Here is a 27434-nt window from a genome sequence, read left to right as displayed (position 1 = left end):
AATCAAATCAATATGCAATCATATTTACACAGGATAATTATACTTGGTCACTCTGTGAGTGTTAATTATCTATTGCTCAAATAAGACGTGAACATTAGAGTATAAAATAAATACAATTTTATACATTATAAAATTTATTTTGTGAATAATACAAGACTTCATGATTGAAATATACTCTGATTGCTTAATTGTGTGAGTCATCTATGTTTGATCACTAGTGCAAGCTAGCGATATTCTCGGCCTATCATGAGGTTCCTTATTCATGCATTGCTTATTTGTCGATTGAGCGAGAATATATATGAATTTGAGTATTCGTTTATTATGTCATTTATGTTTTTTACAAAAGCAGTGATATCAAAATCATTTTGATAACTCTACACAAAAATAAAAGCGTATATGAATTTTTAAGAATTCAAAGAGTATAGCAATGGCATTACTTGGGTTCTTAAAAAGGGTATGACCATCAAAAATGTTTTTGGACAGTCACGATTTTGTTTTACAAATATCTAGATGATCTTAAACTAATAATGAAAAATTAAGGATAAATATGAGTTTATTGGAGCTAGAATAGAAGTATGATCCAAAAAACTTTAACACCATTAAGCTATTTTTCTTAGATATTTTTGTTAAAAAATTAATTCAACATCTCAACAATATTTATCTTTTTTAAAAAAAAAAGATTATTTTTTACGTATGAAAACACCTATAAGAGAAAAAACAAATTTTAGCAAATTAAATTAAATATTTAATTTTTAAAATATAATTAACCTAATAAACTTTCTAATGGCATAAATTAAATATAAATAGCTCCCTTGAAAATTCTTTTGGGTGTTCTTGCTCATAACACACTCTTTTTATTTGGCTTTAAGCCAATGCTCTTTGCGTGCTTATATATATATATATATATATATATATATATATATATATTTTAGTATGAGATTTAGTTGTTTTTTTTTTTTTTGTCCCTTCTCTTGCTTTTAGTTTTTGTTTGCATTTGATTTTCCTCTTAATATTACTCTAAGAATTGATGTTGTAAAAGATTTTTTATGCTTCCAAAAGGTATCCAAGAAAGAAAGATAAAATATAGAGAATTTTCAAAAGTATCCAAGAGAGAGTAAATATAGAGAAGTCTAATGGTGATCAATTATTTTATATAAGAAAATGGAGTAAGAGTCGAAGGGATTATTGAACCACATTATATTATTTTATATTTTAGTTTAGTGTTTTTGTTTTTCATTGCATGCTAATCATTATAGACATGAGATCAAAGTTGTCAATTCACTCTCCACCTCCTCTAATCTCATTCACGATCCCAATATGTTCTTGGGGCTAGAATATCCAAGTTATCATCTAAGTATTTACAGTTTGATCCTCAATTATGACGTATTTATAAGAATTTTTCCTCTAAATAAGGCACGCAATCAAAAAATGCTAGACTTCTAGACTGTCCGTCGCGCGCGTTTTCAAATTTACCCTAATGGTCGATGAAAAATTTCTATGGGACCGGACCGATCATCCCAAAATTAATCAATAAGACTAACTAGATTTATCATTCACAATCTCAAAACAATTATCATCTCATAAGATCATTAACATGCATGTTTTTTATGCTTATTTATTGAACAGGAAAGGGTTGTCTAATGTACTTATAGTTGGTAATTATACTAACTAATTGGTCTAATACTTGTTACTCTTGAAAAAGGGAGAATGTATCACATGACTAATTCAATCAATCAACACTTAAAAATTAGTTGGAAATGTTTCTCAAGATGGTATTTCTTTTAGTGGAGTATGACTTAATCAAAGAAATACTTGGATATGCCCTAATAGGATAGAAAGTAATCTAAGTCACATGAATATATCTTAATATAAGTGCTAAAGAGAGTGTAATATATCGTGAAACTATTTTGAAAAATAGTTTTTGTGGAAATCACCCCTTTTGAAGCTCTTAATACACTATTACTATACATAGAAAGCTCTTAATTAAGAGTTAGTTATTCAAGTTAATTAATCATTTAAGTTAATTTGAAGTTAATTAATTGGAATTTAATTAGAATAAATTAAGTATTAAGAAATCAATTGCTCTAGTAATTAGTTGTGGCTTGATCTAGCAATTGAGTGAGTTTGCATCTAATGAAGGAGGATTTAGAAAGTGTTAGGTGAAATTGTGCCTTAGTCAAGTGTGACCTTAAATTTTGATGTTTGTTTATAGGATTTAAATTAAATTTTATTTTATAATTTAATATATATATATATATATATATATATAAACGTGCAAAGTCACGTAGGAATACACATGGAGCTTATTGAGCTTGTGACTTGGCTTGGCAAAAGGATGCACACATTCAGTGGTTGAGAGGTTCATGGAGATCAAAGAAGCATTGGAAGGACTACATGACGAGAAGCATAGATGTGACAATTGGAGCAGCATAACTTAACATAGCTAAGTTGGTAAATCGATGACTTGAGACCCGACAAAATTCATAAAAGGACGGCATGGAGGATAAGTGGATCATATGACAGAAAGCATCAAGACAACGAGGACGATAGTTGATGAAGACAAACTACGTAGGTTTAGATGTGAAGGATGATATAAAGAGGAGCTGAAAACTCATGTGCATCGAAGACATCAAATAACCTAATGAGAGGATGACCAAGGGACAAAGTGATTATAAGATTCTAGTGTGAGCTATGAGAGTTGAGTGACTTATACACATAAAGCAAAAGTAAAACTTAACGTAAATAGACTAAACTTTAGAATTGGTTAAAATAAACTTTAGACATCAATTAACTGGCAGTAGAGAAATCCAATATCCTAAGTTTATTTAGGGTTTGTGGTTTAAACAAATGATTTGTGCAAGATTCAATTGACTAGTGGATTAGTTGATTATTTCGTCAATTGAAATTGAGAACAAAAAGTTTTTTTTCCGAAAGATTAACCAAGTGAGAAATCAACTAATGGTACATTAGTTTACTGATAGTAAGGATTCATTCTACTAACGCCATGGATATGAAAAGTAGAAAAAAAAAGTCATTGTTACTAGACAATGATGAAATCGAGCGAAGCAGTCAATTGATAATATGGTTGGTTAGTACAAATAAAATTACAACATGAGGCTTTGAAGGCTATAAAAAGAAGACTTCGGGGAGGGTTCAAATTTGGTAAAATAGAGTTGACAAAACCCTATGAGTAACCTAGTTATATCCTTCTAAAGTTGTCTTGTAATCTTTGATCTTGAGGTTTCTCCACCTCCATTAATTGACTAAAAAGAAAAGGCTAATGGCTCCCCTTGAATGATTCATAAGTAGAAGTCGAGGGGAATGCCGAATCAAGTAAAGAATTCAATTCTTGTTTGTGATTTATTTACTTATGTATTTATATATCGTTTGAGTAACAAATCTTGTAAGAATCGAAGAAGTTGCAAAAGACGCTATTGGCCCTCTCCCCTTATAATGTATTCATCACAGTCCCAAGAGATAGGACTCACATTTGGGAGGATACAAAAGGCAAGAGCAAAGCACACAGAGACGATATGCTTGCGAGATTGGGGATGACTAGCTTAAAGGGATGATGCATCTAGTTAATGTTGCTACAAAAGAGCTAATAGGTCACCGAATGGGCAAAATACTTAACCAATTCAAATGAGAATGGGAAGGCTTTTAGGAAGCTTTTCCTTGTCAATTTTACTCAAGATAATTAGAATATGCAATTTCCCACTATTAGAGAATGTCAATGTCCAGGAACCTGTACTAGGGTGTATGTGCGAGCATTAATAAACAACACCAATGCATAGGGTAAATGGAAAAGATTGATCCGCGGTATAGTGAAGCATTCAGGTAATGAAGCATACACAATGAAGTTAGCTTACAAAAATGCTAACATACAACACCCCACAAGAATCTCATGAACAACAAGGGTTGTGGAAACGAATATCTAACTGCCCTTGGAACTACAACAATTCAAAATCTTTCTCAAAATTCAAAGAGAGAAGGCATCTAATGGTGTATGGTGACTGATCCTGTCCGAACCAGGAGTCAACGGACGTTGGGCACGTGGCGCTTCCTGCTGGATCCTCGAACGCTCCGGTGAACCTGCAACAAAACCGAGCCGGGAGGGGTGTCCCGGCGACGGCCCTCTGACGCTCAAGTCAGGCGAGGAATAACAAAAAGGTGGCCTCTAGATGAAGATTTTGCATACCTCCGGTGGAGAAATGGAGGCCTTATATAGACCTCTCAAAGAAGCCTGGGCGCGCCAGTCAAAGCAATCACCTGCCTTTGACCATGCCCAGGTATGGGTCTGTCAGAAGGGCCATGCCCAAATATGGATCTGTCAGGAAGACGTCCATGAGACCATACTGCTACTGTATCAACCTTTCCATGATGTGACGGCAAGATCCTCCATCGTGCGATCTTGTGTACGGCCTAATCATTAGACATGCTTCTGCTGATATCCCATACCCCGAGCCGAGTGCCTAGGCCGCTCGGCCACCTTTGTACCCTCGCCCATATTTAGGCCGAACGGACAATCCGCTCGGCCCTTTGGCCCCTGCCGAGCGGACTCCCGCTCGGCCCTTCGATCCTCCTGCCTTGGCGTCGGAAACCTGAGCCCATGAATGGGTTATCTCTAGCTCCGCTCGGACCGACCCCTATGCTCGGCTCGGCCATCAACCGCTCAGCCTTTCATCGGTCCTCAAGCTGAGACCCTTCAGGAAGTGGGTCCCCCATTGTTACTGCCGGATCACTTGCCTTCCCTTCAAGTCTAGTCGAAGGAGGCAGTGAGTCCGACTGACTGGACTATATGTGTCCGAGCGGGCTATCGCCGCCTTTCCGTAGCTTATATTCTTCCTTTAGCCGTTCGGCCCTTATGCCGGATTTAGCCGCTCGGCTCTTCGTTTCGGATGCCTTGTTGTTCAACGTGGATGTTTGCTTGTCTAAATCTTCTCGAAAATCGCACAAATCCTTCCCATTAAGTCGCAGCATGCGCGGTATGACGCGCATTAATTGCGCCTAGTGGCAAGGCGCCACGTGGCTCTTCTCGCGGGGCGTCGATGCTCAGTACGATGGGACGCGATTGCTTTGAAATAGATAGTCGGATGATGGCCTCGTCTTTCGTGACCTGCATCCGACGGCGGAGGCTGACCAGCCTCGGCATTATAAGGCCTCCGTCTCCTCCCTTCGCCGCATGCTTGCTCGCGCTTTGCCTTCTGCTTCGTTCAGTTGCTGCGGCCTCCGGCGATCTAGTGTGTGTTTTTAGGCGGCGATCACCTCATCGGTGATTCTTTCCCCCCGTTTCCTCCCCAGTAAGTCTTCTTCCTTCACTTACTAGGTCTTCCCTGCTCATTTCGCCCCTTTCGTTTCCCTTCCTTCGATTTCTTGCTATTCTTTCGCCTTTCCGAGATGGCAAGTTCCTCCGAACCCGCTGTTAGCGTTCCGGGCCCTTGGTACCTGACCATGGAGAGCCGATTCGATGAGGAGCACGCCCAGCGCCTTGTTCGGACATATGGGATTCCTGATGACCATGAAATAATTATAGCCGACCCGACCGACCGGCCATATGACCCGCCGATCGGCTCCATTTGTTTCTTTTTAGACCAATTCCAGGGCGGCCTCAGATTTCCTACCCATCCCTTTATTTTGGAGGTTTGTAACTATTTCCGCATCCCGCTCGGCCAACTTGTGCCGAATTCCTTTAGGCTGCTGAGCGGAGTGGTCGTCCTCTTTAAGTTGCATAGTATTCCTCTTGACCCTAAGATATTCCATTTCTTCTTCTACCCCAAACAATCCGAGACGGGCACTTTTATCTTCCAAAGTAGAATAGGCTTTAGATTTTTTGATAATATGCCGACCTCCAACAAACACTGGAAGGAGTTTTTCTTCTATATCCGACTTCCCGATCGGCCAGCCTTCCGAACCCAATGGCAGACCGCCGTGCCGACCCAGCCGGAGCTCGGCAAGTTCAGAAGTAATCCAGCCTATCTTCATGCGGCGAACTGGTTGTCCGGTCAGCGATACAAGATCGACCAGTTGCTCCTGAAGGGGGTGCTATATATTTTCGGATTATCTCCCGTTCGGGCAAATCTCCCCTTCCGCATGAGTAAGGACTCTTTACTCTCTTAGTCTTTTTTGTCTAATTGATTTTAATTTCTTTCGCTGCAGCTGATGTCATGTGGCGCTCCAAGGCTACCGCTCATTTGAAATTGAAGTCCGTAGAAATTGAAGCGGCCACCAAAAAAGAGCTTGCCGCGCGGGGCCTTATCCCCAGCCGGCCGGCGGATGCAGGAGAGGGGGGGGGCACAGTCCGCTCCTGAAACAGAAGCTGCCTCATCCGCTTCAACGGAGGTTGAGGCGGAAATTGATCCTGTTTCCTCGGCCCCTGCCGAGCTGGGCGTTCCGCAGGCCGGGGACCCACCACTGGAGGTTCGGCGAAAACGTCGAAGAGACTCCAGCCTTCCGCTAGAGGGGGAAGCACAAACGCCGCTCGGCGTAACTTCGCCCGACCGCACGCCATCACAGATCGGGACCCCTGTGGCTTCGCCTGCCGCACAGCCCTCTGGCTCTCCTCCCCGAACTCGTCGCCGCTTACGTCGGTTGGGCGAAGCTTCCACCATAGGGGAGTCCTCGCATCAGGCGGCCGCGACTGAAGAAGCGCCGTCCGGCCATCCGACCATCAAGACCACCCTCCGATTCCCCTCGGAGGAATATTTACTGTCCGCCGATCGGCCGTCGAGCCCCGTTCACGAAATAACCTTGACGGGTCCGCTCGCCAAGCTTTTTGAGGGCGCGCAGATCCAAGTGGCCCTCATGACGCCCAAGCAACTAGGCGACAACAACATGCAGCAGGCTACTCAGGTAAATTCATTTTTCTTCCTGCGCCATGCTACTGGTTTGATTCTTGACTTCATTATTTTCTTTACAGCGCTGGGCTGAGCAAATCACCACTAGCCATCGGCTAGCCGAGTTGGAGGGCCTTCTGGAAAAACTCCAAGTGTCGGGAGGTCCCACGGCCGAGCGGGAGAAACAAGCTCTTGAGGCCGAACAGAAGAAGGCTGCCGACCTGGCTACTGAGGTGACTCGGCTAGAGGCCTTGGTGAAGAAACGTGACAAAGATGTGAAGCGCGCCGGTAGCCGGAAGAGGCAGGCGATAGTTGATCTGGACAAAATGAAAGTAGATGTCCGTGCGCTAGATCAGCGATCAAAGGATCTGGAGGCCTAGCTGAACGCCGAACGGGAGGTCCGTTCGGCTGAACGCACAAAGGCTGAAACGAACTTGAAGGCCCTCCAAGATTCCTTAACTGCTTCCAGGGCGTTGCTCAAAAAATATAAGGAGGGAGAGCCGAGTCGCCTAGCCGCAGCACGCCAGGAATACCTCCGCTCGGAGCGCTTTGGCGAAAAGTTCGGTGGCAACGTCTCCTCAACCTTCATCGAGGCGGTCAAGGTCACCACGGCGTATTTTAAGAAGGGGGGGCACCTCCCTGCTGACCTGAGTATTCCCCCTCCTGAACTGACGGCCATGATTGACGACATCCCGGACACATTTTTTAATTTTGAGGATCCGGAGTGAGGCGGGTTATTTCAAGTACTTTCTGTATTTCATCCGCTCGGCGGATGTAAAATTTTTGTAAGTGCCATTCGGCATAACTTTCTTCTAATGAAACGATGCCCCTTTGCTTGTCTTCTTACTCTTCATGCATAATATTCTTCTGTTTGCTTAACGTTGCTGCTTAGAGTTAGTTATGCTCTTAATCGTTCTCCTTCACGTGTCCGATCGGCTTGGCATATTGCATAAAGTCCGAGCGGGGAGGCCTACTCGCTTTGCACGGCTCTCGATTTTTATCGACGGGGCTCGTCGGTTCGTCCGCTCGGATTATTTATAGACGCCGGCTCGTCTCTCGATATTTATCGTCGGAGCTCGACGGCGCGGATATTTATAGCCGGTCGGCGCGGCTCTCGATTTTTATCGACGGGGCTCGTCGGCGCGGATATTTATAGCTAGTCGGCGCGGCTCTCGATTTTTATCGACGGGGCTCGTCGGCGCGGATATTTATAGCCGGTCGGCGCGGCTCTCGATTTTTATTGACGGGGCTCGTCGGCGCGGATATTTATAGCCGGTCGGCGCCGCTCTCGATTTTTATCGACGGGGCTCGTCGGTTCGAACGCTCGGATTATTTATAGACGCCGGCTCGTCTCTCGATATTTATCGTCGGAGCTCGACGGCGCGGATATTTATAGCCGGTCGGCGCGGCTCTCGATTTTTATCGACGAGGCTCGTCGGCGCGGATATTTATAGCCGGTCGGCGCGGCTCTCGATTTTTATCGACGGGGCTCGTCGGTTCGTCCGCTCGGATTATTTATAGACGTCGGTTCGTCTCTCGATATTTATCGTCGGAGCTCGACGGCGCGGATATTTATAGCCGGTCGGCGCGGCTCTCGATTTTTATCGACGGGGCTCGTCGGCGCGGATATTTATAGCCGGTCGGCGCGGCTCTCGATTTTTATCGACGGGGCTCGTCGGCGCGGATATTTATAGCCGGTCGGCGCGGCTCTCGATTTTTATCGACGGGGCTCGTCGGCGCGGATATTTATAGCCGGTCGGCGCAGCTCTCGATTTTTATTGACGGGGCTCGTCGGTCTCCAAGTGAGGCTATATACCCGACCGACCGGCTTGAGCCTTCGTCGTCGAGCGCTTGCTTCGGATATAATCCTCCCGAGGCAGTCTCAGCTAAACTGTACCTGGCCGAGCGGCTCAGGCCTTCGCTTCAGGCGATAACCTTCCTCTATCATCCTAAGCAGCACAGGGTTTTGGTTTCCCATCCTGCCATAATAGTATGTAGCCCGGCCGAACAGCTCGGGGTCTTCGATTTCGAATGCTGCTTATATTCTATACGCAGCCCGGCCGAGCGGCCTGGGGTCTTCGGGTCCGAGCTCCGGGCTCGGATATAAACCTCCCGGCCGAACGGTGAACCGTTCATCGGAGAATGCTCAATGTGTTTTTATCTTTTTGCTTCCTGCATCGCAAGCATATAGGCGACGAAAAAGTATATACATTTATATTTAGCGCACCTCTTACCCAGCGTGAAGAACGTACTCATGGCCGAACGGCTCAGGGTCTGCTTCGTCGAGCATTTTGGCTCAGATAATTTACCTCCGTCCGAACGGTACGGGGCCTTCGATCCTCGATGATAATGCCTTATTTTCGCTCTTTTGACTTGACTTTTCATTTCTGCATTTCAAGTATTCATCCGAAAAATGAAGTACACAGGGTGATTTACAGTGATACACCTTTCACCCCGCCCGGTAAGGCTGGAGGTGGTTCGCGCTCCACGGTCTATCTAGCTGCCGACCGTCCTCGTCTTCCAAATAATACGCGCCCAAGCGGAGCTTTTCGATGATTTTGAAAGGACCCGCCCATGGAGCTTCAAGCTTGCCGACGTCGCCGACCGGCTTGACTTTCTTCCATACAAGATCGCCGACCTGGAACGATCTGGGAATGACGCGCCGGTTGTAGTTTTGCTTCATCAGCCGAACGGACGCCTTTGCCCTCTCTTCTTCTACCAAGTCCAGCTCCATGTTTCTTCGTTCGGCGTTGTCATCATCGTAGCTCTGGATCCGGGCTGACTCAACTCCGACTTCGACCGGAATGACAGCCTCACCGCCATATACCAAATGGAACGGTGTGACTCCTGTCCCTTCTTTCGGCGTCGTTCGGATGGCCCACAAGACGCTCGGCACTTCATCTGGCCAACTCCCTCCCAAGTGGTCGAGCCGAGCGCGCAGAATACGAAGAATTTCCCGGTTGGCGACTTCAGCTTGATCGTTGCTCTGAGGATAGGCCATGGACGTGAAATGTTGCTCAATGCCATAGCTTTTGCACCAATCCTCTAACATCTTTCCTGTGAACTGCCGCCCGTTGTCGGACACTAGTCGGCGAGGGATGCCGAACCGACAAATGATGTGTTGCCAGATGAATTTTTTAACCATTTGCTCAGTGATCTTTGCCAGCGGCTCGGCCTCCACCCACTTGGAGAAATAGTCTACCGCCACTAGTAAAAATTTCCTCTACCCGGTCGCCATCGGAAATGGACCCACAATATCCATTCCCCATTGATCGAACGGACATGAGATGGTTGATGCCTTCATCTCCTCTGCCGGTCGGTGAGTGAAGTTGTGATACTTCTGGCATGAAAGGCAGGTAGATACTGTCCGAGCGGCATCTGTTTGTAAAGTTGGCCAAAAGTATCCGGCCAAGAGGATCTTCTTGGCTAACGAGCGTCCGCCCGGATGACCTCCGCATGATCCTTGATGTACTTCCTGGAGGATGTAAGCTGAGTCCTCCGAGCTTACACATTTCAGCAGAGGACGCGAGAAAGCTTTCTTGTAAAGCTGATCTCCGATGAGTGTAAACCGACCGGCTCTTCTTCTGAGGAGCCGGGCTGCATATTCATCGGATGGTGTGGTGCCCGAACGGAGGAAATCTATGATAGGTGTCCTCCAGTCACTTGGAAACGCGAGGCCTTGCATCCGGTCGACATGCGCCACCAGCAGCGTTTTTTCAATTGGTTGTTGAATGGCGACCGGCGTTATTGAGCTCGCGAGTTTTGCTAACTCATCGGCCGCCTGGTTCTCCGTTCGGGGAATCTTCTGAATAAGCACCTCTCGGAAAGTAGCTTTGAGTTTTTCAAAGGCCTCAGCGTAGAGTTTAAGCCGAACACAGTTGATTTCAAAGGTGCCGGAAAGTTGCTGAGCGGCCAACTGTGAATCCGAATGAAGTGTTACCCGACCGGCTCCCACATGCCGTGCTGCCTGCAATCCGGCTATGAGGGCCTCATACTCTGCTTCATTGTTAGTAGCTTTGTAATCTAGCCGGACGGATAGGTGCATCTTTTCTTCCTGAGGTGAGAGTAGTAATATTCCGATTCCACTCCCGAGCCGAGTGGAGGATCCATCCACATATATTCTCCACATAGCTTCCGGCTCTGGCTTTTGCACTTCGGTCACAAAATCAGCCAAGGATTGGGCTTTAATCGCCGAGCGGGGCTGATACTGGATGTCAAATTCACTTAATTCGGTAGTCCACTTGATAAGCCGTCCGGACGCTTCTGGATTCAACAGCACTCTTCCGAGTGGACTGTTCGTCCGGACAATGATGGTGTGAGCCAAGAAATACGGTCGAAGGCGCCGAGCGGCTAGAACCAAAGCAAAGGCCAACTTCTCGAGCCCGGTGTAACGAGATTCAGCCTCTTTTAAAATGTGGCTTAGAAAATACACCGGCTGCTCTTCGCCGCTCGCCCTCACAAGTGCTGAGCCTACAGCACGCTCAGTTGACGACAGATACATATACAATGACTCACCCCCGATCGGCTTGGCTAGCACAGGCAGAGAATTTAGATATGTTTTCAACTCTTCAAATGCTCGGTCACACTCTTCATCCCACTGGAACTCATTAGCCTTGTGCAGGATCTTGAAGAATGGCAGGCTCCGGTCGGCGGTTTTGGAGATGAATCTGGACAAAGCAGTTATCCGACCGGTCAACCGTTGCACTTCCCTTGTGTTTCTAGGAGGAAGCATGTCTTGCAGAGCTTTCACCTTGCTGGGGTTGGCTTCAATTCCCCGCTCGGTCACTATATATCCCAAGAAACGCCCTCCTTTTGCTTCGAACAGGCACTTCTGGGGATTCAGCTTGACTCCATATTTGCGCAGCGTTCGGAAGGTTTCTTCCATGTCCTTGAAGAGATCTGCCGCTCGGACGGATTTAATAAGAATGTCGTCTACATAAACTTCCAGATTCCGCCCGATCTGCTCCCGGAATACTTTGTTCATCAAGCGTTGATAGGTGGCCCCGACATTCTTCAATCCGAACGGCATCACGTTGTAGCAATAAGTGCCGTCGGCCGTTACGAAGCTTACTTTTTCTTGATCTTCCCGGGCGAGCGGCACTTGATGATATCCTTGGTAGGCGTCAAGCATGCAAATTAATTCGCAGCCGGCCGTAGAGTCCACCAGCTGATCTATCCGGGGCAGGGGATAAAAATCCTTGGGGCATGCTTTGTTTAAGTCCCGAAAGTCGATGCAGACTCTCCACTTGCCGCCCGGCTTGGAGACCAATACTACGTTGGCCAACCAGCTCGGGAACTGCACCTCGCGTATGTGGTCGGCCTTCAGAAGTTTTTCTACTTCCGCCCGGATGATGGTATTTTGCTCGGCACTGAAATCTCTTTTCCTCTGCTTTACTGGCCGAGCGTCCGGTCGGACATGCAACTCATGCTGCGTCAGGCTCGGCGAAATTCCGGGCAACTCATGTGTCGACCAGACAAAGACATCATGATTTCGCTGGAGGCATTGGATCAGCTTCTCCTTCTGTTCTTCCTCCAGATCCGAGGCGATAAAAGTCGTGGCCTCCGGTCGGGTCGGATGGATCTGAACTTCCTCCTTTTCATCATAAATTAAAGCAGGAGGTTTCTCGGTTATGGCGTGTACCTCGATTCGGGGCGCCTTCCGAGCGGAGCAAGCTTCTGCTCGGATCATCTCTATATAGCACCGCCGAGCTGCTAGCTGATCTCCACGCACTTCTCCTACTTTGTCCTCCACGGGGAACTTTATCTTCTGGTGGAAGGTTGAGACAACCGCTCGGAATTCGCCGAGCGCCGGTCGTCCCAAAATGACGTTGTAGGATGATGGAGAGTCGACCACCACTAAGTTTATTGTCCTGGTCCTCCTGAGCGGCTCCTCTCCCAGCGAGGTGGCTAGCCGGATCTGCCCGACCGGCTGAACTTCGTTGCCCGTAAACCCGTAGAGCGGGGTCGTCATGGGCAGCAGCTCGGCTCGATCAATTTGCAGCTGATCGAACGCCTTCTTGAATATGATGTTGACCGAGCTCCCTGTGTCAACAAATATGCGGTGAATGGTGTAATTCGCTATTACCGCTTTAATGAGCAGCGCGTCGTCGTGGGGCACTTCTACTCCTTCTAAGTCCCCGGGTCCGAAAGTGATTTCCGGTCCACTTGCTCGCTCTTGGCTACAGCCGACCGCGTGGATCTGCAGCTGCCGGACGCCCGCCTTTCTTGCTCGGTTGGAGTCTCCTCCGGTCGGCCCGCCAGCAATCACGTTGATCTCGCCCCGGGAAGTATTGCTCCTGTTTTCCTCCTCCCGAGTGGACGGTCGGGACCGTTCCCTGGACGCCCGGCGATTCTCCTGTCTTGGGGATCGGTGCCGATCGGGCGTCTGGTGATGTCGCCTCTCGGTGCGGGTCCGGTCAGCTTCATAGGTCCTTTGTCTTCTGTCGATGGGGGGAGACCGTCGTTCGACTTTCCTGGGAACGGGATTAGTCACGAAGGGAAGACTTCGACAATCCCTCGTGTTGTGCGTATCTGACTGGTGGAAGGAGCAGAACATAGGGGTCCACCTCTTCTTTGGCTTGGGCCGAGCGGCAGCCACTTCTTGTACGTGCGATCTGGCGTGGGGGGATCGAATTGCCTCGGCTCTCGGTCCTCTGGGTGGCTGCTGAGCGGCGTGCTGTTTCCGTTCGGCATGAACAGGTGCACGCTCGGTTGGAGTTTCCTTTTTCCGAGCGGCTTGCGCTTCTTCCACATTTATGTATTCGTTGGCCCGATGCAGCATGTGATCATAATCTCAGGGCGGCTTTCGGATGAGCGACCGGAAGAAGTCCCCATCTACAAGGCCTTGTGTGAAGGCGTTCATCATCGTCTCCGATGTGGCTGTTGGGATGTCCATCGCCACTTGGTTGAATCGTTGGATGTAAGCTCGAAGCGATTCTTTTGGCTCTTGCTTGATGGCGAATAAGCTTACGCTTGTCTTCTGATAACGCCGACTGCTAGCAAAGTGGTGGAGGAAGGCCGTTCGGAAGTCCTTGAAACTTGTGATGGATCCGTCCGGCAGCCTCCGGAACCACCGTTGAGCCGATCCCGAGAGAGTGGTAAGAAAGACGCGACACTTCACTCCATCGGTGTATTGGTGGAGCGTGGCTGTGTTATCAAACTTACCCAGGTGATCATCCGGGTCCGTTGTTCCATTGTACTCGCCGATCGTCGGAGGCACGTAGTGCTTGGGCAGAGGGTCTCGTAGAATAGCCTCCGAAAATTGGCGATTGGTCCGCTCGGGAGATGAGTCCGCCCGGGGGGCTTTCCCTTTTCTGTCGTCTCGCCTTGGCATTTCGTCTGAAGAAGAGTCTCTATCTCTCCGAGCTGGTACGGCTTCAGGGGTGCGAAATAAGGCCCGGTGGAATGCGACGGTGGCTGGAGGTGCTTCCGCTCGGCCACCCGACGCAGATGTTGCTTGTTGCTCCGGCCGTTCAGCCGCTGCTTTCTGTTTTTGTTCAACAAGTTTGGCGGCCCTTATCTCGACCAGAGCGTCGAGTTCTTCCCTCGAAAGCGTCACCGTGTGTTGTCGTCCAGCCTCGTCCATTGTTTCCGATCGGATGCAGGAGCGTTCCCACAGACGGCACCAATTTGATCCTGAGTCAACGGACGCTGGGCACGTGGCGCTTCCTGCTGGATCCTCGAACGCTCCGGTGAACCTGCAACAAAACCGAGCCGGGAGGGGTGTCCCGGCGACGGCCCTCCGACGCTCAAGTCAGGCGAGGAATAACAAAAAGGTGGCCTCTAGATGAAGATTTTGCATACCTCCGGTGGAGAAATGGAGGCCTTATATAGACCTCTCAAAGAAGCCTGGGCGCGCCAGTCAAAGCAATCACCTGCCTTTGACCATGCCCAGGTATGGGTCTGTCAGAAGGGCCATGCCCAAATATGGATCTGTCAGGAAGACGTTCATGAGACCATACTGCTACTGTATCAACCTTTCCATGATGTGACGGCAAGATCCTCCATCGTGCGATCTTGTGTACGGCCTAATCATTAGACATGCTTCTGCTGATATCCCATACCCCGAGCCGAGTGCCTAGGCCGCTCGGCCACCTTTGTACCCTCGCCCATATTTAGGCCGAACGGACAATCCGCTCGGCCCTTTGGCCCCTGCCGAGCGGACTCCCGCTCGGCCCTTCGATCCTCCTGCCTTGGCGTCGGAAACCTGAGCCCATGAATGGGTTATCTCTAGCTCCGCTCGGACCGACCCCTATGCTCGGCTCGGCCATCAACCGCTCAGCCTTTCATCGGTCCTCAAGCTGAGACCCTTCAGGAAGTGGGTCCCCCATTGTTACTGCCGGATCAGTGACTATTTGGAATGCTCAATGGTGAAGGAAACAACCATGTTTGCCTCTTCGGATTAGACTTGCTAGAGGTATATGGACAAGAAGAGATTTCAACAATCTAGATGAGGTTTTTCGAACCAAACATGGTTGCAATGAGTTGCTAGAAAATCTAGAAATGAATAATCATTCTTCGACCATGATTTTGAACCTAGGGGAGAAGATAATGCATCTCATGTAACGACCAGGCCCTCTTGGCCCATTTGGAGGCCCATTTGGCGACCCTCGGGTCGTCGACCGTCGGCCCTTATGTCGTCGGCCCATTTGGCGACCTCTCATGTCGTCGACCGACGACTCTTTGGCCGTGTCGTTACTCACTAGGACTTTCCACCCCTTGCAGTGGATTTTTGCCTCCCCCAGGATTCGAACTCTAAACCTCCAGGCTTAAGTATTAGAGTTTATGAATCCTGGTAACCAAGTGAGATGGGCCGACGGTCGACGACCCGAGGGTCGCCAAATGGGCCAAGAGGGCCGGGTCGTTACTATAAAAAGGCGCCTTTTTATTGTAACGACCCGGCCCTCTTGGCCCATTTGGCGGCCCATTTGGCGACCCTCGGGTCGTCGACCGTCGGCCCTTATGTCGTCGGCCCATTTGGCGACCTCTCATGTCGTCGACCGAAGACCCTTGGCCGTGTCGTTACTCACTAGGATTTTCCACCCCTGGCCAGTGGATTTTTGCCTCCCCCAGGATTCGAATTCTAAACCTCCAGGCTTAAATATTAGAGTTTATGAATCCTGGTAACCAAGTGAGATCATCTCACTTGGTTTCCAGGATTCATAATCTCTAATACTTAAGCCTGGAGGTTTAGAGTTCGAATCCTGGGGGAGGCAAAAATCCACTGACGACATGAGAGGTCGCCAAATGGGCCGACGACATAAGGGCCGACGGTCGACGACCCGAGGGTCGCCAAATGGGCCGCCAAAGGGCCAAGAGGGCCGGATCGTTACATCTCAGTAGGCCATGCTAATACTATCCAGAGTCGAAAAAGAGGGGAATCGACATATGCTTACTTCTCTGTTTTTGAGTGTTTCACTGAAGCCATCATCTTATCTCGGAGAGCTAGCATAGGAGGCTTGACTTAAGGATGAAGGCAATAAAATATCATGTAGATTTATTAAACTATATAACAAAGACTTCTTCTACACTAATGTAATTTTTCATCTTATCTAAGAAAGTGAGGAATGAAATTGTCGACCTTGTCATTCATATTCCTCGAGAGAAACTTCATGCAGATCGACGACTTCACTTGAGCGAGGGCAAGCACAGCTTGTGGTAGAGTCCATATTCCGTCGCCACAAATCAAACTAGATGTCACTGCAGGAGCAAAGGAATCTGCCTTGGGCTTACTGACCCTTTCCCATAAAAACAATATCGCACTTCCAACAAACATGTCGATCGCGAAATATGTTCCAATGTAGAACGGAATAGCCATTGCCATTGGGATTGGTATATGCCTAGCAATCTTCTTGCCTGAGATATCTCTTATCAAGTTGATGATAATCGCAAGGGCAAAGAAAATATAGCAGAGGGTGAGGCAGTGTTTAGGCAATGAACTGAAGCCATCCACATCGAGTATTGTCATATTACGGTAGATGATGGCGTAGGGTGCTGGGTATTGACTTCCTGATGTGCCGATATCTTTGAAGGCCTTGATGAAAAGCCAGAAAATGCATGGACCGATCACACAACCCATCGAAGTGTCAATGACTTGACTCACAAACATAGATCTTGGAGACGCCAGAGTAAGGTACCCGGTCTTGAAGTCCTGCATCAAATCTGAGGCAGTTGACACAATGCTCATCATGACACCACAAGCTGTGAGTCCTGCAAGGATATCGTCGTGAGCAGAACCAGCCCAAGCACGAACGACAAAGATAGCAAGCTTCCCGTAGGTGGAAGCCAAAGACCAATCGGTAAGGCCACAGCCGTAGGCATTGCAGAATGCTAAAACTGGGGCAATGACATATGCAACCAAGATGAAGTGCCACTTCAGGGGAGGGAAGATGTGAGGGAGAGTAAAGATGGAGATTATAGCAATCACCACGTAGCCTACATATGCGACCCATAGTGGAATTTGATCCTTAAGGAAGACTTCGGTTCGCTTTTCATCGTCATATGATGCAAAAGCAGTGGCGGAGGTGTCATTGTCTGTAATAGGAAGAGTGTTAGAACCCTTGCGTGCAGCAACAATGAAGGTGGAGATCGTTCGACGTAGGACCTTGAGGAAGTTATAGAGGCCATCGCCAAGAATCATGGCTATGCCTATAAAAACCTGATCAAAGGAGAAAGAAAGAGGATACAAGAGTGAGCATAGATAGACTGGCATAACTTGAAAAACTATGATATTCAGAGAAATGGTTGATGATTACTTTATAGCCATTCAAACCATGAAAGCTGCTTTGCGGGATATCAGCCGGGTACCAATGACCTTTCTGCTGATCTATAAGCGGCCACATGATTCCCCATGAAAGGATGCCACCAAGGAGGACAGACGCATTTACCAAATATGGGCAGATCATTCCCACTCCAACATAAGTAACATAAAAGTCGAAGTAAAAACTGAAATATAGATACATAAAGCATCTAATCTATTTGTCGATATTCAAAGAAAAAAAAACCATGAAAGAAAACTTGTTCAAGATATTAAGCCTACCTGTTCTCGTAGGCTTTAAGACCGAGTGTAGGGAATGCTGTAAAACCACAATCATCGCCAGCAGTATAAAACCACTGGAAGAACCCCCACAAAAAGCTACCAATAAAGCATTTGCCTAGCAACCATACTTGCCTCCTCAAAAAAGACGCAGAGGTTCTTTGACATTCTCTTGTAAATTCTAAAATGAGAAGAAGAGTAAAAAAATTCGAATGTTCAAAGATTGTTACTTGGCAAGCTTTTCACCCTGCGATGTGTGGAAGCCATTAATAAGGTATGCAGTAGTAGTACCACTTGGATAGATCAACTTGTAGTCAATTATCATTATCTGAAACATAGTTTAGTAAGCATGACAACACCGATAATTAACTTATTATGATCAAGAGTAAGTGAAATGGATAGACCTTTCTGAGGGCCATGAGAGAGAACAATCCGAGAAAGCTAACGACGAACATGAATCCAATCATCCTTCCTAAGCTAGGGTCCTTTATATTCTGAGCATCATTTCGTTCTGTTGCCTGGGCAACAATTTTTGCGCTCATGCCAAAAAGATAACTTCCGAAACCACCTGTCAGCAAAATTACAATCAAGTTAAAAGCAGTAAGTTGCTTATATCGATTACAATGTTGAAAAAGATAACACAATTATCTTCGTTCAAGAGAGTATCACATACAACTGATTTCCGCCTCAGTATTAAAGGTAGTCCAAGAAACTAACAATTCTCAAGTATATAAAGCTATATCAACCAGGTTTATAAGTTAATACTTGACCTCTTGGAGTGTTTACGATAGGATCTCAAAAGAAAATTATTCAAATTACTCCAATAAAAATGTTCAATACACTGACCAACCGTGGGTTTGGTACAAGAGTTGAAGAAAGTGATTAATGTACTTTACTAGTGTTGTAATTTGTAGAATTTTGGATATCTCAACATTTACATTCTCATAGTCTTGAGGGATTAAATGGCTCAGAAACCATGTATAAACTCATTCCATGATGCAGATCCCCGATTGACTCTAATAACTGATATCATTGGAGATTTTCACTTTGGAGTCATGTAACAATGTAGCATGTTGTGTATGAGAAAAAAAACTCTTTCAACTCTTGAAATCCTTCCAGTAGGATCGCTATTTCTCTAATAAAGAAATTCATCTAGTATTTGGTAGGATCTCCAATTTGTAGATATGGCTATATGAAATCTCCGAGCCACATTTTTTTGGATCAATATTTTGTATTCTAATAGAAATAAACAAATAAGAAAATTATAAAAAAAGCTTTTCTAATAAAATTGTAACCGTTATGGGGAAATTTTGACTTGAGTTGTTGACAACTCTAATGCTTGCAATGGATATAGTTGGTATTATAAGATGATGATAATGTTTGTGATAGGGATGGCAGGGTGACGATGGTGGAGGGATTATAATGTAAAGATAATTAGAGGTGATGAAAAATCTCGTTCCGTTACCAAGTTGATCGAAGCCTACATCCTATCTTGTCGGGAATCTACCTCCAATTGCCAAAAGGTTGTTCAATCATACAAAAATTTAACCCATTGACTTATTGCTTGATTTCCTCACCAAAAGGCTACATATTCATTTATAAGCATCCAATAGTGGGTTGCCAATAATTAAGAATACAAATCATAATAATTATCTTTTTATTCCAAATAAAATAAAGTGATTTGCTTATCCTAATTAAATAAATTATTCTAAAGAAAATAAAAGATAATAATTACAAGTTAAAGTAATTTAGATAATTCTCTTTTCAAGGATCATATTATTCAAGAGAATTTCCTACAACAAGCAACAATACTCTACCATCATCGAGAACCTGACTTATTCCAATTTCCAACTCCTTATTTACATTTTCATAATAGTTATTAAGACTATAATTTACAACAATATATCCTTCCATCATTCAGTAGAACAACAATCATTGATAACTTCGAAGTAAATATTTCATAACTCATATCTCATAACTCGATGAGGACTCAATGTAAAAGTCACTATGATATTACAAAGGAAAATATTGACATGCTCATATCTCACAATGTTGTTTTAAAAACAACAAACAAGGTCGAGAGATTTATCATATTTTTTTATTTGAATATGTCTATATTTAGGGTTTAGAGTTTCTATAATGCAAATCGGGAGGCAAAATCGGAAATGAAGAAAATAGCAGAAGAGAGTAGGCAACCGAGAAACCGGCGATTTTTAGGGTTATGGAATGGCGGCATACCGCTGAAAGCGAGGCCATAGGCGGCGACGACACAGGTTTGGATGACGGTGTTCTCCTACCTCGTGAAGGGCGTGCGCAGTAGACCAACGTGCTCGAGCGCCTTGGTCCAAAGCTTGACGAAGAAGAAGCCTAGGAGGCCGGCGGCGACATTGAGCGAGGGGATGATCCCCGTGGTCAAATTCAGCTTCATCACGGTGACGCTGAACATGACGGAGAGGAGGAAACTCACGACCAGCGCACACACCGTCAGTTGCTCGCGCCAGGGCGGCACGCGCTGCCCCTCGGATGTCCGCTCCACCGACGGATAATTCTTCCGCCTCGTGCTCTGCGTCGTCCTTATCGCTTTTTTGTCGCCGTCGCAGGTTACAGTCCTCGCCTCGGTAGTTGATTGAAGTAGTGAACTGCCTCCGCCTTCCTCCTATTCGACGACCGGTTGATTCGGAGGAAATGGTTATGGGAATAGATAAACCAGCTATAATTATGTGAATAGATAAATCAACGAACTATAGTTTTTTTTTTCAAAAATCAAAAGAAGCTTTTATTAAAAAAATATCATATTTTTTAATTTAATGCAATAAAAAATATTATATATAGGTAGTTTTATATTAAAAAATTATTTATTAACTTTTTTTAAAAAAAATAAAATAATGATAGTAGCTATTTTGGCAAGTTTATTTAATTACTTTGGAGTTACTATAATACTATTAGAATAAAGTATATTAGAAAGTTGTTTTAATTTTTTGAAAGTAAAGAATTTTTTTGGAAGAATAAAAATTAAGCGGCCGTTTTGATATATATATATATAATTTAGAAAAATATATTTGCAAGATATTTTTGATAAAAATATTTGACGGCTAGAAAAGTGTTTGATGAACTATTAAATTTTAAAACTAAATGACCATAAATCTTGAATGATTAGTAGATATAGAAAATAATTACAATGGCCAGCCACTTATTTCCATAAACATAAAACAATGAGAGTTTTAATTAATTAAAATTTCCTAATTTGTCTCCGGAAATTTAAAAAATTTCTCTAATAATTTTTCAAAAAGGAAATTCTATAAATTAAAATCTTTCTTTTAAACATATGGATAGAAATAAAGTTATCTCTAAAAATTAAAATCTCTTTTAATCTACAAATAAGGAAAGATATCAAATCTTTTCTTAATCTTTTGTAGAAACTTATAAAAGAGAATATTTAATTTTTAAACTCTCTTTTAAATCATGAACATGGTTAAAAAAGAAAGATTTCTTAAAATTTAAAATCCACCTTTTAATCAACAAATAAGGAAATATTTCAAATTTTAAACTCTCTTTTAAACATGTGGATGATTTACAAATAAGGAAAGTTTTTTTACCAAAAATTAAAATCATCCTTTTAATATACAAATAAGGAAAGAGATTAATCCCTTCTCTTAATCTTTTGTAGAAAGTATAAAAGGAAATTTTTAATTTTTTAAACTATCTTTTAAAATCATAATATCCACATAAAAAATAATTTTAATAAAAATCCTTTTTAATATTCTAGTGGTCGGCCACCTAAGCTTGGGACCCAAGCTTTGGCCGGCCACCAACTTGGCTCATCCACTTGATCTTGGTCGGCCCTAGCTTGGTCGGCTCCATTAGGATGGGTAAGAAGGTGGGTATGTGATGGGTATAAATCTCTATATACAAGAGGCTACGATAGGGACCGAGAGGAGGAATTGGTTTTGATCTCCCGATGAAATTAAGCTTCCCGTGTTCGCCCCGAACACACAACTTAATTTCATCAATAATAATTCATTCCACTAAAGAACTATTATTGAACTATCGCACCAATCCCAAATTACATTTTGGGCTCCTTCTTATTATGAGTGTGTCAGTCTCCCTGTGTTTAAGATATCGAATGTCCACTAATTAAATGAGTTACTGACAACTCACTTAATTAATATCTTAGTCCAAGAGTAGTACCACTCAACCTCATCGTCATGTCGGACTAAGTCCACCTGCAGGGTTTAACATAACAATCCTTATGAGCTCCTCTTGGGGACATTATCTGTTGGTGCAATCATGCCTGGAAGTTTCAATGTGTTGACATTTATTTAAGTTTAGGTTAATACGGTGGAACTAACATGCATTGTGAGTTTGCAGGAGGAGTTTCTTGCAGGTCAGAAGACCAGATGCAAGAGAAGACCAAGAAGGTCAAGGACTGGATTCTTGGCAAAAAGAGTTCTTGCAGGTCAGAAGACCAGATGCAAGGCAAGAGAAGTCCAAGAAGGTCGGGGACCGGATTCTTGGCAAGAGAACCTCCTGCAAGTCACAAGATTATGTGTGTGATAGGCTCACTGTCAGAGATCGACTGGAAAATCGATTCAGACATGGCTGTGCGGCAAATTGCCTCTGAATCGATCAGCCGATCGATTGAAGGTAAGGCAATCGATTGGCTGATCGATTGGTAAAGTTCTGCGCAGCACAGAATGCGTCTGGATCGATCAGCCGATCGATTCAAGGTACTGAATCGATCGGCCGATCGATCCGTGAACATTCTGTGCGAAGCACAGAATGCGTCTGGATCGATCAGCCGATCGATTCAAGGTACTGAATCGATCGGCCGATCGATCCGTGAACATTCTGTGCGAAGCACAGAATTACTCTGAATCGATCAGCCGATCGATTCAAGGTATTGAATCGATCGGCCGATCGATTCACGCAGCTGCTAATTTCATGAGCAAGCGCTTGAATCGATTCAAACGCTGCCCCAATCGATCCAAGTCAAATAAGAGAATCTGCACCGTTGATCTTGACGCGATGGCTTCCAACGGATAGTTGTGAATCGATTGGAATATGACCTCAATCGATCCACGGCGACGGCGGCGTGAGAAACGGCTAGTTTTCTCAACGTATAAAGCACGGAAAGAAACGGGAAAACAACAACAATGAAACATATACTGTTCCATTGCTTTCCAAGCCTTTTGAAAGCTCTCAAGTGATAAAGATTCAAAGCAAAGGGTTCAAGCTCCTCTCTACTACGTACTGAAATCTCACATGCAAAGAAGAAGCTGGTTAAATCTTGTAATCCTTCTCTACTTCTTCTTTGTAGCGTTTGTGATATTTATTTTGAAGAAAAGGGAGAGGTGTATTTTTGTTAAGGTTTCTCCACCTTCGGTGTGATTCCGAGAAGGAGGGTTTTCGATAGTGAAAGAGTGTGAGTGGTGTGGATCCTTGGATTAGTCACCTCCTTGAGGAGGTGGATACCAAGTAAATACTGGTGTTAGCATTGCCTTCATTTCCATGTGCAAAACAAGTCGACAAAGAAAAGAAGTGAGCCATTCACCCCCCCCCTCTAGCTCAACCGATCCTAACAAGTGGTATCAGAGCATTGATTTGCTTTTGAGGATTCATCGTCAAGAAAGCACAAGTTAAAGAGCTACAAGATGTCAATGAAGGAGGGACATAGTACTTCACGACCACCATTCTATGAAGGCAGCAATTTTGCTTATTGGAAGAGCCGCATGGAACACTATCTCATGACCGAAATTGATATGTGGTTCTCAATCACGGAAGGATTCATGGCGCCAACTGAAAATGGAAAAATGCTTGAGTCATCCAAGTGGACTGTTGAACAAAAAATGAAGGCTCAAGCAAATGCAAAGGCGATTGTGACTCTTCAATGTGGATTAAGCTCGGAACAACTCAACAAAGTTGGAGCCTTTAAGAGTGCCAAGGATTTGTGAGATAAGCTTATTGAACTAAATGAAGGCACCAAGGATTCAAGAATTGCAAAGAGGGATTTGTTGATAAATCAACTTCAAAACTTCACCATGAAGGATGGAGAAACGGTAAGCTCACTACATGGGAGATTCAAGGAACTCCTAAATGGTCTTCATTCAGTTGGAGAGAGTGTGGAGAACCGAGATCTCATAAGGTATGCTTTAAAATCTTTCCCAAGAAATTCTTTATGGTCATCCATGGTGGATGCTTATAAGGTTTCAAGGGATTTGTCAATAGTGAAATTGGATGAATTATTTTGTGAACTTGAATTGCATGAGCAAGCTAACACAAGCCATAAGGAGAAAGGTATAGCATTGGTTGCAGGTGAAAAGAGCAAAAAGAAGCACAAGGAAAAGAAAAAGGAGAAGAAGGAGTCATCTTCAGAATCCGAACAAGATAGTGATAGTGATAGTGATGAAGAGCTATCATCAAGTGAAATGGCAAACTTCGTTCGAAGAATGATGAGACATTCAAGGAAGTTTGACAAAAAGGATGTTAAGAAAATCTTCAATGATGAGAAAAGAAAAGGTAAATCTCTTGTGGATTCTAAGAATAAAACTGATGTAATTTGCTATGAATGTAAGAAAAAGGGGCACTACAAAACGGAGTGTCCAAAGTTGAAGAAGCAAGAGGAAAAGATCAAGAAAAAGAAGAAGGCGTTGAAAGCCACATGGGATGACTCATCATCAAGCTCATCAGAAGAAGATGAAAGGAAGAGCTCAAAGCACATGGCTCTCATGGCCTTAAGTCATGTAGAAGATAGTGAAGATGAAGATAGTCATGAAGAAGATGTGGAGTCTTCAAGTGAGTCATCTTCTAGTGATGATGAGGTAATTTCTCCCAAGCTTGATAAGATGTATGCCACCATTGCATGCTTAACCAATGCACTAGCTAAATCAAAAGGGAATGTCAAAAGATTGCAAAATGAATTGAAATCACTCAAAAATGAAATTGTGTCATATGAAAGTTGCATGCTTCATGAAAATGACAAAAATGATGTTGATGATCTTGAAAAAGAAAATGTATCATTGAAATCACAAGTTGATGATCTTAGATGTGCTCTAGTAAAATTTACTTCAAGCTCAAAATACTTAGACATGATTCTAGGAGCTCAAAGAGGCGTGTACAATAAAGCGGGACTAGGTTTCAAATCTCAAGATAAGGAAGTTAAATTCATGTCCCTAATTAGTAGAAACCATGCTTCAAGGGTTAAGGTTGTTCAAGCTTGGGTACCCAAGCAATTTGTTATTGATGCTACCGGACCCAAAGTGTGGGTACCAAAACATTTGGTTCATCGTGTTTAAACAGGCATGCGCAAAGGGGGAGCATCCAACAACATGGTTCGTAGATAGTGGATGCTCTAAGCATATGACGGGAGACTCATCAAAATTTTCATCATTTAGACACAAAAGTAAAGGTATCGTTTCTTTTGGTAATAGTGGTGAGCTAAAAGTTATAGGAATTGGAGATATTAGAATTTCCGAGAAATTTGTAATAAAAAATGTGTTACTAGTAAAAGGCATGGCTTTTAATCTTTTGAGTGTTAGTCAACTATGTGACTCGGGGTATAGAGTTGAGTTCAACTCATCTCAATGCCTAGTCAAACATAGTGAACTAAACACCAATGTTCTCATAGGCCATAGAAAAGAAAATATTTATCAAGTTGAACTATTTGGTGCTACTAATGTGTTTGCTAAGTGTCTCATGTCCAAAGAAGAGGAGACGTGGCTTTGGCACCGGAGACTCGCTCACACCAACATGAAGAATATCAAAAATCTTTCAAAGAAGGAGTTGGTGCACGGATTGCCAAAGTTGAAGTTTCAAAAAGACAAAATATGTGATGCATGTCAAATGGGTAAGCAAACCAAAGCTACTCATAAAGGTAAAAATGTTGTAAGTACTTCAAATGCTTTAGAGCTCATTCACATGGATTTATTTGATAGTAGCAAATATAGTTCTTTAAACGGTAGTAGATATTGCTTTGTAATTGTGGATGATTACACTAGATATACATGGGTGTTTTTCTTGAAACATAAGGATCAAACTCTAGATACCTTGATTGCTTTTTGTAATAGAGTAGAAAATGAAAAGGCTCATAAGATAAACAAAATAAGAAGTGATCATGGAGGTGAGTTTGAAAATGATAGATTCACAAGTTTTTGTATGGAAAAAGGCTACAAACATGAGTTTTCAACCCCTAGAACACCTCAACAAAATGGAGTTGTTGAGAGGAAAAATAGGGTGTTACAAGAGGCCGCTAGGAGCATGTTAAATGAATATTCACTACATAGTTTCCTATGGGCCGAAGCAATCAATACGACTTGTTATGTCCAAAATCGAACTTTAATACATAGGTTTCTAGGAAAAACACCTCATGAATTGTGGTTTGGTAAACAACCTACAATTAAGCATCTTAGAGTATTTGGGTGTAAGGTCTATATTCTAAACACCAAGGATCACTTGGGAAAGTTTTCCGCTAAGGTGGATGAGGGGATTCTTGTAGGATACTCAAGTCATAGCAAGGCATACCGAATTTACAACAAAAGATCAAAACTAGTTGAAGAATCACTAAATGTTGTATTTGAAGAAAATCCCTCTTTAAACGCTATAAGAACAAACAATGAAGAATTACAATTTGAGTTAGAGAAACTAACACTAAATGAGGTAAATCATCAAGGAGAAGAAAATTAAGAAAGTGATGGTGAGAAAAATGAACCTTTGCCACTTGAACCCGAAATTATAACAAATCAAGACTCAAGACCTATTAGGACTCATGTAAATCATCCCTTAGATCAAGTAGTAGGAGACATTACTCAAGGAGTGAGAACTCGATCTTACTTTAGAAATGAAGGAAGTCAAGTTGCCCTAATATCTCAAATAGAACCAAAAATCATTGATGATGCCTTGTTTGATCCGGATTGGATTTTAGCAATGCAAGATGAATTATCTCAATTTGAGAGAAGTCAAGTTTGGGATTTAGTTCCTAGGCCTAACAACAAATCAATTATTGATACAAAATGGGTTTTTAGGAACAAACTTGATGATAAAGGGATAGTGGTGAGAAACAAAGCTAGATTTGTCGCTAGGGGTTTCAATCAAGTAGAAGGGTTGGACTATGATGAAACTTATGCACCTGTAGCAAGATTGGAGTCAATTAGAATGATGTTGGCCTTTGCCGCCCACAAGGGCTTCAAATTGTACCAAATGGATGTAAAATCAGCATTTTTAAATGGTGTAATAAAGGAAGAAGTATATGTTGAGCAACCACCGGGATTTGAAAATTTGGAGTGTCCAACCCATGTATATAAACTTAAAAAGGCCTTATATGGACTAAAACAAGCTCCTCGGGCTTGGTATGAACGATTGTCAACATTTCTAGTATCAAAAGGGTTTCATAGAGGCAAAATTGATCCTACTTTATTCTTGAAAAATAATGGTAATGATTTGTTTGTGGCCCAAGTATATGTAGATGACATTATTTGTGGTTCCACAAATAAAGATTTTTTAAATGAATTCATTAATCACATGGAGAGTGAATTCGAAATGAGTTTGGTTGGTGAGTTGACATTTTTCCTAGG

At 43.8% G+C, this 27434-nt stretch overlaps 1 pseudogene; it reads right to left on the bottom strand.

Annotated features, from left to right (window-relative positions):
- Positions 1-16380: 16380 nt before the first annotated feature.
- Positions 16381-20329, bottom strand: LOC121990838 (annotated as a pseudogene).
- Positions 20330-27434: the final 7105 nt, after the last annotated feature.

This window comes from Zingiber officinale, chromosome 6B (assembly GCF_018446385.1).
Source record: "Zingiber officinale cultivar Zhangliang chromosome 6B, Zo_v1.1, whole genome shotgun sequence".
NCBI lineage: Eukaryota > Viridiplantae > Streptophyta > Magnoliopsida > Zingiberales > Zingiberaceae > Zingiber > Zingiber officinale.
The sequence above is the reverse complement of the archived record's forward strand: the minus strand, read 5'-3'. Positions and strand labels throughout refer to the sequence as shown.